At 42.4% G+C, this 16,069-nt stretch overlaps 1 protein-coding gene across 1 annotated transcript in view; it reads right to left on the bottom strand.

The window, feature by feature from the left end:
• Nucleotides 1–1,316, bottom strand: part of tet2 (tet methylcytosine dioxygenase 2) — a 35,786-nt gene extending 34,470 nt beyond the window's left edge. Inside the window, exon 1 of the mRNA XM_035417552.1 lies at nt 967–1,316. The gene's annotated coding sequence lies outside the window, so the exon portion shown is untranslated. The remainder of the gene's footprint in view (nt 1–966) is intronic.
• Between the last annotated feature and the right edge of the window lie 14,753 nt (nt 1,317–16,069).

Here is a 16,069-nt window from a genome sequence, read left to right as displayed (position 1 = left end):
TGGTGTAGCGGGATAGGGTTTCATTTCCTTTAAGGCTCCTGACCTTGTAGTCTTCAACCACCACCAATTCTTTTTCTTTTTTCCACCCCCCACCCCCACACACGCACACATGCACGCACACACGCGCGCACACACACACTCACACACACGCACACCACCCCTACTTCAACTGCGCTCGCCTTTGTGTCGGCTTGTCATTCACTGCTCAATGTAATGAAAGCTGATTCAGGGGATTCACAAAGCCAGAAGAGACCCTATACCCCCACGCACACAACTCCTCCTCGGGCTTCAATACCACTTTCTACAGCGCTACAGAGTTTACACTTTACCTACTCCATCCCTTTTGGCTGATTAACTACAAATAAACAACATATACAGACAACTGCATTTAATAAAGTCTGAGGGAGAAAGCTGAACAGAAAAAGTATTTGTGGTGGGGGGGGGGGAATAAAAAATGGAGGGGGTGAAAAAAACCAGAAGTGAGATGGAAATTAAAAACATGCTCTTTACAGTTTACAGAACAACCAAACCCTTTCATCAAGCATTAAAGAAAATTATCCTGTCAAGACTAGCAGATACACAGAGGCAGAAAACACATTCAGCCAGAAGCTCCACTCTACTTCATCAATAGCATTTGTTGATAAAGCCTTAAGAAAAAAAGTCCTGCACAGCCTTCCAAAGGTCAACATTTTCTAAAACAGCTTAAAAAGACCATCCAAAGAGCACTGCCTTAGAGATAAAAGCACTAGGCTTGTTTTCTTTTTAATACTACAAACAAGAAAAGAAAAAAAAAATGTCAGCCATGTTGGGGAAGCTTTATCTAATATCCCCTCCTTATAATAGCAGCTCTCGCTTGTAACAGGACACATTGGTCTGCCGAGACCTGAGCTTCACACCAAATTCGGAGAAGACCGAGGGACAGGAGGAGAAGGGCTGAAAGGAAAAGAAACCAGAGAAAACCCTCACCTCTTTTTCTGTCCCTCCACTTTGCAGAATTCCAGCAAACCGTCTGGGTCTCCTCTTTAACAAATCCTAAAGGGCAGCCATCTTGCTTCCTTCTGTTCTTCTATGAAACAGACTATCCTCCGCATCAATATTCATGGGTCAGCGTGACGTGTGCTCTCGTCATCAGAAGGAGAAGCTTGGTGTCGCTGTCAGGCCCTTCTCCGGGTCGTCCATGTGAAAGCGCACCGGCACAGAGGCAGGCAGGACTGGTGAACTCAGCCTGCTGTACAGGGGGAAGACTGCCTTGCTGGCGAACTAAAGTAATTTCAAAATCACTTTCCTGCTGAGTTCTTCCCGCACAAAGGGTCAGGGTTTCTCTCCCCCCACCCACCCTCCCTCCCTCCTTTTTTTTTTCTTTTCCAGCCGCACACAATAGTGAACACTACGCTGGCTGTCCGGAAGCACTGGACTGGATCGTTCCGGATATGGCTCTGGCTGCTGGCTTCATACTCTGCTAGCCCCTCCTGTTTTCTCCTCAGCCCCCACAGCAGCCCGCCCTCAGCAGACAGGAAGAAGGGTGACTCAGGAGGATTCAACGCAACCGTCTACAGTTCTCTGGGGTTTTTTTTATAATCCCCACTCCTCCACGCCTCGCGTGCACACACACACGTACACACATACACACACACACATGCACACACCCATACACACACACACACACACACACATGAACACACACTCACACACAAATACACACACATAAAAACACACACTCATAAAAACACACACACTATACTTCCTTGTTCTGCAGTCAGTTTCTCTCTGTCAAGCCAGCAGAGTTCCCCCCTTCTGGGCCCTTGCTGCAGTCTGCTTAAACTCACAGACCAGCCCTGCTCTCAGTTTACACGGCCATATTGGCTATTCTGCCACATGGAAGCCAGCGGCTCCTTTTTAGATCGGGGATAGAACCACACTAGAACCTTTGAAAATCCCCTGTAGAGCCAGCATATTTCTCTCTCTGAGTCTGCCAAGTCCCACCTCCTGTTTACATTGGCCACGTGGGCTAGAAACAGGGTCGTGCGTGTGCGTGTGTGTGTGTGTGTGTGTGTGTGCGTGTGCGTGCGTGCATTTGTGTGTGGAAGGGGAGTTTAAAAGTTAAATTCACCACTGTAGGGCATGATGGTGGTGAAGGAGGGGCTTCAGGTGTCATTGGGTACTTGGCAAAAATAGGCATTTGCCACAATAACACTTTATAAGCCTTTCAGTCTTTCATTTTGATAGATGTATACACAGCATTTCATTATCTTTGTTATGCTATTCAGCTGGCTCAATGTGATATTGGACGTTGGCATTCTTGTATGTGTTTGTATGTTCATTTGGTTTGTGTATGAATGGTGAGGTTTTCTCTCTGTCACTCAGTTTCAGCTTGATAAAAAGGTTATTATTTTCTTTGTGAATTTACCAATTGCATCTTTCTAAGATGTAATAATTGTACTATATTTAAATAATAGCATGGGAAATATTAAGCAGTACTTTCTCACAATGTATTTTTTTATTCTTCTGGGTGAATATATTGCAGACAAGCTGTTCTCTTTCAAAGTGTTGTGCAAATTAATTGTTCAGTCACTGGCCTTTCCCAACAGGGCTTTCTCTATCTCTGTCTCTCAGGGTTTAATTTCCTTCTCTGTCCTGTGCTGATTTAACAGGTGGTTCTTGTCTGAAAATAATCTCCCCCTAGCATCAGTCCGGCCTTAAAGTAGACCCCGCCCCTTTCCCGCCGGCTCCTGCCCTGGCTGCAGTGACATTTGTTGACTCAATAGTTTCAGGCACAAAGCAGAAAAGGAGATTTTGTTTTTAACACCGCGTGGGGGGAGGGGAGAAGTGCACTAACCACTTCTGCTCAGATAGCCGAGCTTCCTTTCAGAGCATGCCATTCACCGCATGCTTTAGCTGCCTCAGTGCGGAGGATGGGGCTGCAAGAAGCGCTGCCCTTTTTTTTTTCTCTCCTTTTTTTCTCTCTTCTGTTCCATTTGCAAATATGGTGTTGCTTTAGAATGACCTCATCGGTGCTTCTCGGGTTGCTGACTACAACTCTCCAGTGCTCCTCCTACTCTTCTCTCACGCATGATATACTAAAGAATGAATAGATTTTTCTTTGATAAGGGAATGTAGACTAATTAAGATTCACACTGTTGTTCCATTTCTGGACATTCAAAATTTCAGGCTTCCATTCACTTAGTTTGAAATTAATAAATTGACTAGACGACCACTGTTATCGTGATATTGTTGTTGGTTTAATAGCACATTCTTTTGTTGAAGCAACGTTTTATTAAACATAAAGGTTTTCAATGGACATATGCTTTGACATACTAGACACACTAAAAGAGTTTCAGATTTAGCACTGTGAATGGGTGCAGGGTGAAACAGAAATATTGTTTTAAAATTGTGTTTAAATAAGCTAATTAAAGAGCAATATTCATGGATTGTTATGTGTTTAGAGCATGTAAATGTTGCTACCCAAGCCTTCTTCAATGCACAAAAATGTTTGCCTTATTGTGAAGTACAAATGAAGAAGTGACAGTTAATGCAAATAATGAACAGTCAGGCAGAAGCAGGCATTACATTATCGCTGATCATTGGGAAATTAAATGATGCTTGTCTGAGTTACACCCTCTACCACACACACACACACACACAATCTTATTGTGAGATACTGAAACATGCCCAGTCTGTCTCTCTTATGAGAACTAGCACAAAGACAGTTGAAGGATATGTGTATTCATATGGTTTTATTATAGAGCATAAGGATACATGTCTGAGAGCCTGCTCCTGATATAGACCGGTTGGTTGCCTCATCACATTAACTTATCTGAAGATGTATGATATCAGTCCTTTTCCTGCTGTTATGCAAATTGTCACCTGCCTCCTGTTTGGTTTTCTTGTCATTTATTTCCTGTCCATAGGGATATCTGTTCACACTGGGTGCTGGGGGGGGGGGGGGGGGGGGGTTGGACCTTACGCAAACGTGTCATTACTTTATTTTCTTGCTCATTTCTTTCATTTCAACAACTTAACCATGTGATAATGTGTAGGTGTCACAGGAATCCAACACTTCATTGCCGTGTTGTTTAAAGTTAATGATAAAGCATCGTAGCTGCTGGATATCACCACCTTCCTTTAATGTATGCACAAACATAAACATTTTTGAAAACAATTGCTTTGTTGTTGCATGGATTTATAGTGAAAGAGAATGGCATTGCACAGTGTGCTATGAATATGTATGAAAAAGACTTTTGTGCCTGTCTGATCTATTTAGTATTTTCATGTCCTCGCTTGTTTGTTGGTGGTTTATGCCGACAACCATTTTTCAGTTGGCAAGAAGAAGTACAACATTGCTAAAACACTGCCTATGGAAACTAAGGGCTGATTAAAAAATGATTGCTTTTACAAAAATTACACATCTCTATGATATTATAAATAAATGGCATGAGAATCGATTTATGACATTAATCATATTTTGGTTTGTTAAATAAAATTTTTAAATCATTTTTATAAAGTCTGGATGTGCACAAAATTGACATGCTATGAATTTTAATTAAGTTATCTGGGACAAATAACTGGGAGAAAGATTATCAGCACCATATTTAATCAGCATAATAATCATCAACTTTGTTTATCCGAATTTTACTGCATTAAGTGCTCGCAATTATTAACACTGCTCCTCTCAATTTTTCTTTTAAAACCAATTTAGACACCACTTACCCTTACCCGCTTACCATCCTTTTCTTCTCCTTTCCTTCCCCTTTTTCTCTTATCTTAACCATAGCCGTTTCTGACCAACATTACTTCATCACTGAGCAGGGAAAGTTACCACCCCCAACCCCACCCCCCTCCTCCCCCACGTGCACACGCACACACACACACACAAAAAGCTCAATGAAAGGAGCAAGGGGGTCATAAAAGCCATATCATCATTTTGTGAATAGCAGCCCACTCCCAATCCTCCCCCGTTGGGCGCTTCTCACCTCATCTGTGGATAAAAAGGGGACTGGGCCACCGGTGGCAATCAAGATATGGACACACTTGTCACTCGAGTGAATTCACACCTCAACTTGACTGCTAGCATTAGGAGGGATTAAAACTAACATTTTCTTAAGGTGTAGGGGTCAACCCTAGGCCTCAGAGACCCTGCTGCTTTATATAGCCGCTTAGCGAAACAATGGAAACAGAGGGGACGGAGCCATGGGTACGAGCTGAGAAATGCGCTCCTGAGCTGATGTCATCGGAAAGCGTGCTCCCTGATAACACCCGTCACTATATTCTCTTCTCTTTTTTTTCTGCTGCATGATGGACATCACTCTGCAGGTCATCAGAATTGTATTCATTTAATTCCAAGTCTGATATGTGTTTAACTTGTTGAGGTGTAAGACCACAAACATGTGATTAGAATGTTCTTCACTGAACATTCTAATGCTGATGTAACAATCACTACTGGTAACTGAAAGCAATGGAGTTCCAGAACACTGACTTTTTTGGGGGGGGGTGGGGGGTGGGAGTCCAAAAAATCTACTCTTCAAAGGGTTACTTTATTATCGCATTGCATGTTTATAGAGCACCAACAAAAAAACAGGTATAAAAGGCTGCTATATACAGAGTTTTAGTCTAACTGGTGTACTTTAGGGCTGTCAGAACTAATTAGAACAAAATTCAAATGCCAACAAAAAAAAGCATTTAATTGAAATGGTAAAATTAGCATTCGGAAGTGTAAACAAGCAGCTGCATTTTAATTTAATCAAATTGTTTTGCTTTCTGAACACGTCCCACGCCCTTCTCGCACGCATAATCTCACCGCTATAAATTTCTTCCGCTGTGGTAGCCATTTGTTTGCATCAGCATCCTGGCTGAAAACTATGAACAAACTGACGATGTATTGAGCTGATGTTTGGGAAGTATTTGGATTTTCATGGTAAGATTCAACAGGACGCTAGTAGTCCGTGGGCCCACTTGCAGAGCTTTTATTGCTCTAACGGATGGTACTCTTCAGAACCACCTTTAGCATTTTGGTGGCCCTTAACAAGAATGAATGAGGGGGAACCAATCCTGGACCATCTGAGTGCACATGAAGGTTTAGTTTGAGGTGCTACCATAGATTTGGATGCCCCAGCACCAGCCAAGATACCAGTATAACTGTTGCGAGTGATGTGCGACCCAAGCAACAAACAATTGTGGCTAACTTTTTAGCGCCTCCAAACAGGAGGCAGGTGACAATTTGCATAACAGCAGGAAAAGGACTGATATCATACATCTTCAGATAAGTTAATGTGATGAGGCAACCAACCGGTCTATATCAGGAGCAGGCTCTCAGACATGTATCCTTATGCTCTATAAAAAACAAGAAATCAAAATGATACAAAGATTTCACTAGTGCATTATCATACTGTCTTACTAAAGACATTCTGCCCTTTTCCAGCACTGTGGAAAAGGAAGGATTCATGAGGCTTTTGCAGGTTATTGACCTTTGATGGAAAATATTTTTTGCATAGCGCTATGTTGAAATGTGGGAAAAGATGGAACATATGAATATATTTCAGTTATTGACTGATATGAAAAAGTATATCATGGTAAGGTTTTTGCCAATAATGCCAGCCCTATTCTATTCATTTTTGACTTTCTGGAAGGCCTATTTTAAGGTCTACACTGTAACACCTGCACAACTCTGTCATAAGCATGACATAACACCTGTCGTAACTAGTCGGGACTGCATATTACAGCATATGCTAAACATTGGAATGTCATAATGTAAACAGATCATTTTATAAAACATACTGAGCTATAGCTTAAAATAACCGCACATACGTGTACTTCATAAAACAACATTGCTCCTAAGCTGTAATGTGGTGTCATGGCTGGTTATGACAAGTATCATTCTGACGTTTTGGCACGAGCTCAAGTAAAGTGCTGTGGATTTTTTGTTTATACAACTGCGGTTTAAGGAGGACCGTTGTTCTGCCTGAGCAGCAAAGATGACAGGGCTCGTCGCGGTGGCCATGGTGAGAGAATCCACATTCGGTCCCCCCAGCGCTGTCGGATCTCACAGGCTGCAATCAGTTTACGCCACACCCAGCGTTTACAGATCCGCCCGCACACGCTCACGCCGAAGGTGTCACGCTGACGCGCAGGGGGGGGGGCGGGGGGTGTGGGGGTAGTGGGACAGCAGGGCCCCCCCTCTAACAAGGCATCAGCTCACCCCTCCTTCCCCCAGTTATCTTAAAGACAATGGAGGGAGAGCTGTCTCTGCCGGGCCTAATTGCTTAGCCCACAGCAGGAGGTGCGAGAAGGACAGGGGGTCAAATAATGCCGGGGATGCCATTAGAATCAGTCAGCAGAACCCGTTAAAGCTAAACACTGTACTGTGCTTCCCTTCCCACTGAACCGATTTTCTGACAGTTGCTCCCTTAAACGAACAGATTAGCATGCCTTCGTTTGGAAAAAAAAAGAAAAGAAACTAATAGCTCATTAACCAAATTAATTTTCCGCATTTGTTTAAGCGTCCCGCCGCCTCGCGTCTCGGGCGCCTAACAAGTCACGCAGCTCTTCCGGCGGGCCGCGGGGCAATCGGGGCAGCCGGAGCAACGCGTTCCCGTGGCGACCGGGCGCGTCTCGGCGGGAGCGGCCCCGGTCGCGCGTGGCGGTTCCCGCCTCCAGACCGCGGGCGTCTTCGTTTCCCCGCCGGGGCTCCGAGGAGTCACCGCCTCCGGGAGGATGCTTTCAAACGAGCCGCGGCTCGGGCTGCAGGCTCCTCCGTCGCAGCCATTATTTCAGCTTGTTACAGGGCTAGAAAAAAAAAAAAAGACGCAACAAAAAAGCACAGCCTGTTAGTGACAGCTTCCAACCGCTTCTGGCTGTTCAATAAATGTAAAGATTTGTCATTTATAAATATATTTTAAAAAAAGATAAAATGCAAAAGATGAAGTTGTATAGCTTACTGGGGAAAAAAGTGAGCTGACTCATAGGTACATTCTATTAACAATGAAAGAAGATTCAATTTGTCTGAATTTGAAACCATGGATCATTTTTTATCGTAGCCATATATATATCTCTATAAGATCTCTTTGCAGGGTATATCCCCCACAAAGTGTTTACTTCGCTTAATTGTTCACTGTTCCACTGGTGGAAGAGTGGACTGCTTTCAGTCTTAATATTTTAAGGGTGAGCCTGTTCATTTTATTTGATTAACAAGTGCAACTGTTGGCTGAATATTGTGTGAATATCCCATGCCCAATGGCACAGTAACCAGGAGTAAATTTATCTGCGTGTGTAAATAGTCTCTGGGCATGGCAAGTTTGCTTATTTAGGGAGAAATAAAGTGACCACAAGATAAATCCAAGAACGGATAAGACCACAGATGTCATAGAATAACTGAACCATATGGTTCCTACACTTAGTCTGTGATCTATTCAATTTGTGTTAAGAATTTAAAGGACTGTGTTATGTTGGTTTATTTGTGGAACATCACCTGCATGTTTTTCTCTCATCCTATTCAAAACCATCCCTATACCAGCTAACCCCTAAGACCTGTGAAATCACCAGAAGTGGACTTACACTTTGTTTGTGAGTCACTTGTCAGACTTTTTGCAAGATTGCCATTCAGACACGTTTGTTGGAAGAATAGCTATGAACCTTCGCTCGCTTGCATACGTGACTGGAGGGCAGCAGAGCAGCAGCTGCCGGTCCTGTATTCATCCGAAAGCAGCTGAGGCGGTCCTCCCGGATAGTTCTGGCATGAAATCATCTCATCACCTGCCGAAGTCCTGGCCTGAAATGACACGATATGCTCGCAGGCATTTTGTTTTTGCTAGCTAAGTCCCTATTTTGACTGCCGCGCTAACAGGGTCTTAACCCTGTCTGGTAAAAGAGCGCAGGGGAGGGGACACCCAATAAAATGGTTGCGGAATTGAAAATAGCACCTGCGAGTTCAGATCACTCTTATGAGATACGCATCCACAGCGTGAGGGACTGGCAGCGCAGCATCGCGACGTGCGTTTCGTTTGAGAGGGACTGGAGGAGACGGGAGAGGGGGACGGACGTTCCTCCACGGCGGTCACAGGTACGGCGTCGGCCGGCGGTGCCGGGGCAGGGCGCGGATCGTCCTTGGCCGCGACCTTCCGCTGCCCGCGCCGAATCCGGCGGCCAGCGCTGCGACGCTCCGCCACTGCAGACGATCAATTTTAGATGTGCGCGCACTGGACTGAAGCAGGGGAAGATGCAGCTGGAAGGGGTGGATGTGGGCACACACGCATGCACACACACACACACACGCATGCACACACACACACGCATACACGCACACACAGGCATGCACACACACACAGGCATGCACACGCATACACACACACACACACACACATGCACACACACACACACGCATACACATACATACACGCACACACAGGCATGCACACACATACACACATGCATGCACATACATACACACACACACACACACACACGCATACACACACACAGACATGCACACACGCACACACACGCACACACACATGCATACACACACACAGGCATGCACACACATACGCACACACACACATGCATACACATATGCATGCATGCACGAACATACACACACTCGCACACACACAGACATGCACACACGCACACATACACATGCACACACGCACACATACACATGCACACGTATGCACAAATACACATGCACACAGACACGCATACACACATGCATGAACACACACGCACGCAAACACATACATGCAGTCGCACAGACATGCACACACACATGCATGCTTACACACACATACACACACACATGCAGACACTGGCACACATGCAGACACACACAAACACACGCATCGTGGCACACATACTTCCATACACTGACGTGCACCCATCACTTTATGTACACAATCGGACTATTGCACATTCAAACATACACTCATACATTCTCACACGCGCATACTCTTCCGTTCTCACATATTCATTTCTTTTCATTTATATTTGAAAAATAGGACTTAACTTAGAAAAGTACTTGGCACTATACACATATGCATACATGCACCAATGTATAGCCAACATGAAAAATACAATGAACCCAGATTGTAGTAAATGCAATTAAGCCTGATCGTAGTAATATGACATGTTAGTATCTAACAAGTGGAATTTCTTTGTCTAAATAAAACAGTAATAAAGAGAACTGGCACGGCACAGTGTAAGGAAGGAAATAAGTAGTTAGTGTTTGTATCTGGAAAAACTTTTATAATAAGTCCTGTTAGAAGAGTCGGTCCCTATTTCATCCAGAGCACGTTGCCATGACACACAGACCACAAAGCATCTCGGTATTTTATGCAGCTGATCACAACTGATAATGTGGTCGTCTCCTCCCCTAGGAAATCTTACTGCAACAAGCAGAAAGTGGAATTTATTCATTATTTATAGTTGGGGGATGATATTAATTGCAGAGAATTATCTTGCTTGATCAAGCATGATGTGAGTTTTTCTTTTTTTTTTTGAACATTTCAGTTTATTCATTATTTATTGTCTCATTCTGTCTCATTGTCTCATTTCATAACTCACCCATTTACAAACAGTAATATATATATATGTGTGTGTGTGTGTGTGTCCATATACAGTTCAGTTTCCAATGTTAGGCATACTGAGAAAATGCGCTAAATACATCTGTGATGTGATATGAGCTCTTATAATGATATTTTATTCAGGAAGAGGCATCCATAAGTGATTTCATGTGCAAATGCAATGGGCTTCGGCTTCTTCCCCTGGGCTACGTCTCATTATACTTGTAATTGGCAGAATCCAGAGAAGGGAAATGCTTTGAATCGGGTCATTAAATCCACGATCAAAGAGGTGTGTGTGTTTTTCTCACTGACGTGCTCACAGGTACCTTGGTCACTAAAAACAGGACTATCCTCAAAAATTCAAGGTGCGACCAATGACACAAACTTAAGAAACCATTTTAAGTGCGGCAGTCTCTGCTGAGTAAGCATCGTTTTGTCCAAGAAGAGGCAGAAGTCCCAATTAAATTTTAATTGCATTTGTATCCTAATAGCAGCAGGTATGGTAATTGGCTTTGGAGAAAATTTCATTTCCAATTAAAACTGTGTGTTTGTGTGTGCATGCGTGCGTGTGTGTGTTTGTATATGTGCATCCTTGTGTATGTGTTATTTTGTGTGTGTGTGTGTGTGTACGCGTGTGCATGTGTGTATGTGAATGTATGTTTAGTACACTACAATGTACCGTGCTGTTTTTATACACTCTCCTAACCCTTCAGAGGAACGCCACAGTTAGCTGTTGCTAAACATCCACCAAAAAAGTGAATTTAAATGAGGGCTTGTATTACGGCATGGAGTCATTACATTATATACACATCCCACCCCAGTGGCTGATAATGCAGTTTGACATAAAGCAAGAGACAGCCAAAGTATTTAGTCGAAAAATAAATGAGGATTTGGCCTCTGGTTCTGTATGGTAATACTCTTTCAGTACATGTATGTAAATTGCCAAGAACCTGTCCAATGCATTTAAGAGGATGCATTAATTTTTGTGGACACATTGCCTCAACAAGTTCAGATGCTTTGCAGAGTGCTTCTGCATGATCTGGAAAACCATAAAACATTTAAAAAAATAAAAAACTTACTTTATTGTTTGAGTCCACCACCAGAGGGCAGTGTTTCCAATGTATTAAGTTTAGTCAGGAGGTTGATTTCATGTGATAATGCAGCTCCCTTGTCCAGCTTCAATACAAAGAGAGAAAAAAATATTTGAGCAGTTGTGATATGGCATTAATTTAGAAGGAAATACAAATATGGAAAGAAAATCTGTCAGGATCAGTCCACGTTGGGAATCTAATTTCAAAATAAAATATTCTACATGGGCTCCCAAGGTGCACTTAATGGGCTCACTGAAAATGTGCAGTTTACCTCACCATTAAGGCTTAACTTGTACATCTTGAAAAATGATGTTAATCTTAATCTCAATGCATGTATCTTAATCAAAACTGTACAACATCAACATCATTAATCCAGCCACAAACTTGTGTTCTGTTTTCACACACTGAACCAAGCTAGGTTCGCTTCAGGCCAAATCAATCTAATATGGCAAGATAATTATGATGAACAAGCAGCAAACTGCTAAGATCTCTCTTTTTACTCTTTAGTAAAAAAAAAAGATGCTGGTCATCTGTTATGAACAGGCAGTTTATTGTCTTTCAGTGTCGATGTTTGAGATGTGGAGCATAACCAGTACAGAAAATCCATGCAGAGGTGCAGTGACCGTGCTCTTCAATTGAACATCAATCCTGTTCAAATTTCCCTTTCTATTCCAATAAAGCAGTTCTTGTGAGTTCACTGCGTTCGCCGTGTGTACCAATGGAAATATGCAATTCGTGACAGTTTAACCAGATATCAAATTACAGAGATGAGCACGTGACAATGCTAACGGGCACCAACGTACAGTATTGCGGACAGCGTTAACAGGTGCAAGATTATTGTGGAGAAAATAAACTGAAACTATGGAGCATACTTCATAGCTTAAAATGGCACTGACCCATTCTCTTTTATAATCAACTCACAGTCCCAAATTTTCATGTCGCTTTCTTTATGAGGGGTACGAAGTGGCAAAACCATTTCCGAGTTAGTCAACCAACTAATTATGTGTCTGCTATGTTAACCAATGGGGCCATGTTTATCTGACATTATGTGTGATGCTGTATGGTTTTAGAATGGGCACATGCAAGTTTAAAGCATTATTTGATGACACATAATTTTTCATGGGTGCATTTTAACACATGCTTTGTTAACGTGTTCTTTCTTTATGATATATCTGAGCGTTATGTAAAAATAAAGTTAATGATTTCAAGAGATTCAAATAACTGGTAGAGGAGGGGTGAGTTGACCGTTAATTTTAAAGAGTAATCCTACTCTTTATGATGTATTTTTGGCAAAGAATCAGATCTATTGACATTCTGGAATTTATTATTATTATTTTTTGTTAGCTATTATAATTCAACAGCATTAGCCCAAACACATGGATTTTATGAGGCCACTAGGATGCACTAAACATGGAACTATGCTACTTCCATTCTAAAGAGAGAGACCCCGAAAATACTTTTGATGTGCAATTAGAGAAGGTTAGTAATTTAAACAGAGGTGTGTGTACAAAAATATAAAGATTCTTTTCTGCTAATGTCACACAAGTTCATGGTGAAAATTTCCAAGGACAGCATAATTTTACTTGGTGAGAGATCATATTCAGTTCATAGCATTTTAAAAACATCAAGCCTGTAACAGGCATTGGTAATGAAAACTTCACAGATTTGCACAGTCCACCGGAAATCGAGAATTACAGTATATAAAAATTATTATGTTAACTCGGAAGCCTGTGAAATCATTCCATGTTTTGGTACATAGCCTACAGTATAATTAGATTTTTAACCAAATCTACATGTTTTTTTTTTTTGTTTTTTTTTTTGAGTTTCTATAAAGTTCTAAATTGAAATCCTTTTATGCTCTTCATTAAACTAAGCGGCAGCGAATTGTTCTTGTCAATTTGACAAATCGGCCTGTGTGAGAGTTTGATTCCAGATTAATCATGATGTACATCATATGAAGTCTGCTTAATGGAAGGTTAAATGTGTCTATGTTCCCACAAGGTAGATCAAAAAGGGCCTTTGTTTCACAGAGGAATAGGAACGATTTGCGAGAGTTTTTGGGGTTTAGTTTTGTTCATTTAAGCAAAGCATTAACTGTGACCTTTGATGATGTGGAAATAGTCATTCATGACTCATTTGTGTAACACTTTACGGACCTGCCGTACTGAAAAGAACACAACAACACAGAATGACCCAATGAACAGTCTGGGAAGTTGTGATATACTGTACTCTATAAAAACAAAATCCTGACAAGAAACAGAAGAATGGGCTTGGAATTAAAATACAAGCTTAATCAATTCATTGCTAACTATAAGAAGATCACTTGTTACTTAGCCAACCACCCTCCATCTAATCAAGTACCAAGCATTGTTTTTTTACCTTATACAGGCGCAAGTTGAACAGATGCTGTGAACAGCTACAGGTGCGGATGCGATGGAACCAACATTGACCAGTTTGGGTTCACACACATTGCTGGGGCCGGCATCATGTCGGATGCAGACTGCCCCGTTGGCTATGAGCAATAGCATGTCCTTTAACTAATTAAGAGCTTCCTTCTCCGCATATTTTTAATATAATGTGCAAGACCTACAGAATCTATATGACTGGCATTGGCACCATCTGGACCTTGTGGGCGGCGTGTGTATTATTATTATTATTATTATCATTAATAATAATTTATTTTTGGGAGCATTAAGCAGTGTGTGAACATTATCTTTTTTCTTGGGACTTATCCTTGATCCAGAACCTGCCAAGAGATTTTGTGCAGATGTGTGCTTTCTAAGCTTTTCTTGTGTGTGACAGTGGCCAGTTGTGGAGCCTTGAATGAGCATAGAGCTGCCTTTTTCTGTTCCATCACAAAGCTCAGGTTCATTTATTCCACTGCTCCTTGTGCTGTTGACCGTTCACCCCTCATTAGCCCTCGGCATGTTTGTGTGTGTGTGTGTGCGCATGTGTGTGTGCATGCATGAATGTGAAGGCGTGAGTGTGTGCATGTGTATGCATGAGTATTTCTGTGAGTGTGAGTTCATATATGTGTGTGTGTGTGTGCGAGTACTTATGTGAGTTTGTGTGTGAGTGTGTATAAGTGTGCGTATGTATGTGTGAGTGTGTATGTGTTAGTGGATGAGTGTGTGTGTGTGAGCGTGCATGTGCGTTAGTGAGTGTGTGTGTGAGAGTGTGTGTGTGTGTGTAAGTGAGTGTGTACGTGCGTGAGTTTGAGCGATGTAGACATTGACTGACTGACCATGTTGGTCACCAATCTACACCCTGAGCCAACCAAAGGAGGATGGGTTTCCCCCTTGAGCCTGGTCCCTTCTGAGGTTTCTTCCCATCTGCCACAGGGAGTTTTTCCTTGCCACTGTTGCTTTAGGCTTGCTCCTGTGGGGGTTTAGGCCAGGGTTGTCTGTGAAGCATATTGTGACAATTGCTTTATAAATAAAATTTGATTGATTGATTGATTGATTGAGTGCATGAATGTGTTAGTGTGTGTGTGTGTGTGTGTGTGTGTGTGTGAATGTACGTGAGTTTATGTGCCAGTCTGCTGCCTCAGTGACTTCTCCTGTGCTCATTTATCGTTCATAATCTCCTATCTTCGAATTTCTGTCTGGCACTGGTAACACTCCACCACAGTGCAAAGGACGGGCATACAAACAGCGCATGAAGACACAGGCAGACGGCCACAAATTAACACACCAGCGTTTCGTTTAATGCTTTCTCATCGCAGTCATTCTCATGCAGCATGCGGCGCTCAGTTACGGCCTCCATCGTCATCTCAGGAGGGCGCAGACTGAGACGAGCACCGCGAGCTCTAACCCAGGGCAGACACTGTGCGCCACACTGTGCACCACACTGTGCCACACTGTGCCGCCGCAGGCTGCTCTGGCACGGTACGTATTTGGTGCGGCCAATCCACGTTCTAGAACATTGACTAAACAGTGCCCCCACAGCATTGGCATCACGAGCAGACAGTAAGTCTAGCCCTGCTTTAAAATTTTAATTACATATTTTTTTACACCTTTGTACCTTGCTGCAAGTAGGCCACCCCATCCCTGCGCAATTACCATAAACACATCCAGAATCTAATAATCGACCAATTCGATTGTGAACTGGATTTCACACTTTCATTGATGTTTTATGTGATTGTTATGTACTGTTCAGATCTCATGGCCCGTGTTTCTATTTATTTGGACTGTATTCGTTTTTGAACATGTGCTCCCACATTTCATGTCATACCATGCATATATTGAGCTTCTGCACCAACTCTGAGCATCGATCAGTTTCCAAAGTTAACATTATGAAATGAAATTATGAATTTTGAATATGGATTTCATTTGTGAAGTGTGTTATTCAGTTTAAAAAAAAATTATTATTCAGCCAAGCGCAGGTGACCCTACTGCGTTCATCTTCCTACTTAGAAAAAATCTATAA

This window comes from Anguilla anguilla, chromosome 5 (genome assembly GCF_013347855.1).
Source record: "Anguilla anguilla isolate fAngAng1 chromosome 5, fAngAng1.pri, whole genome shotgun sequence".
In the NCBI taxonomy this organism is placed as follows: Eukaryota; Metazoa; Chordata; class Actinopteri; order Anguilliformes; family Anguillidae; genus Anguilla; species Anguilla anguilla.
Note: the sequence above shows the minus strand (reverse complement) of the source record. Positions and strands in the feature narration are given on the sequence as shown.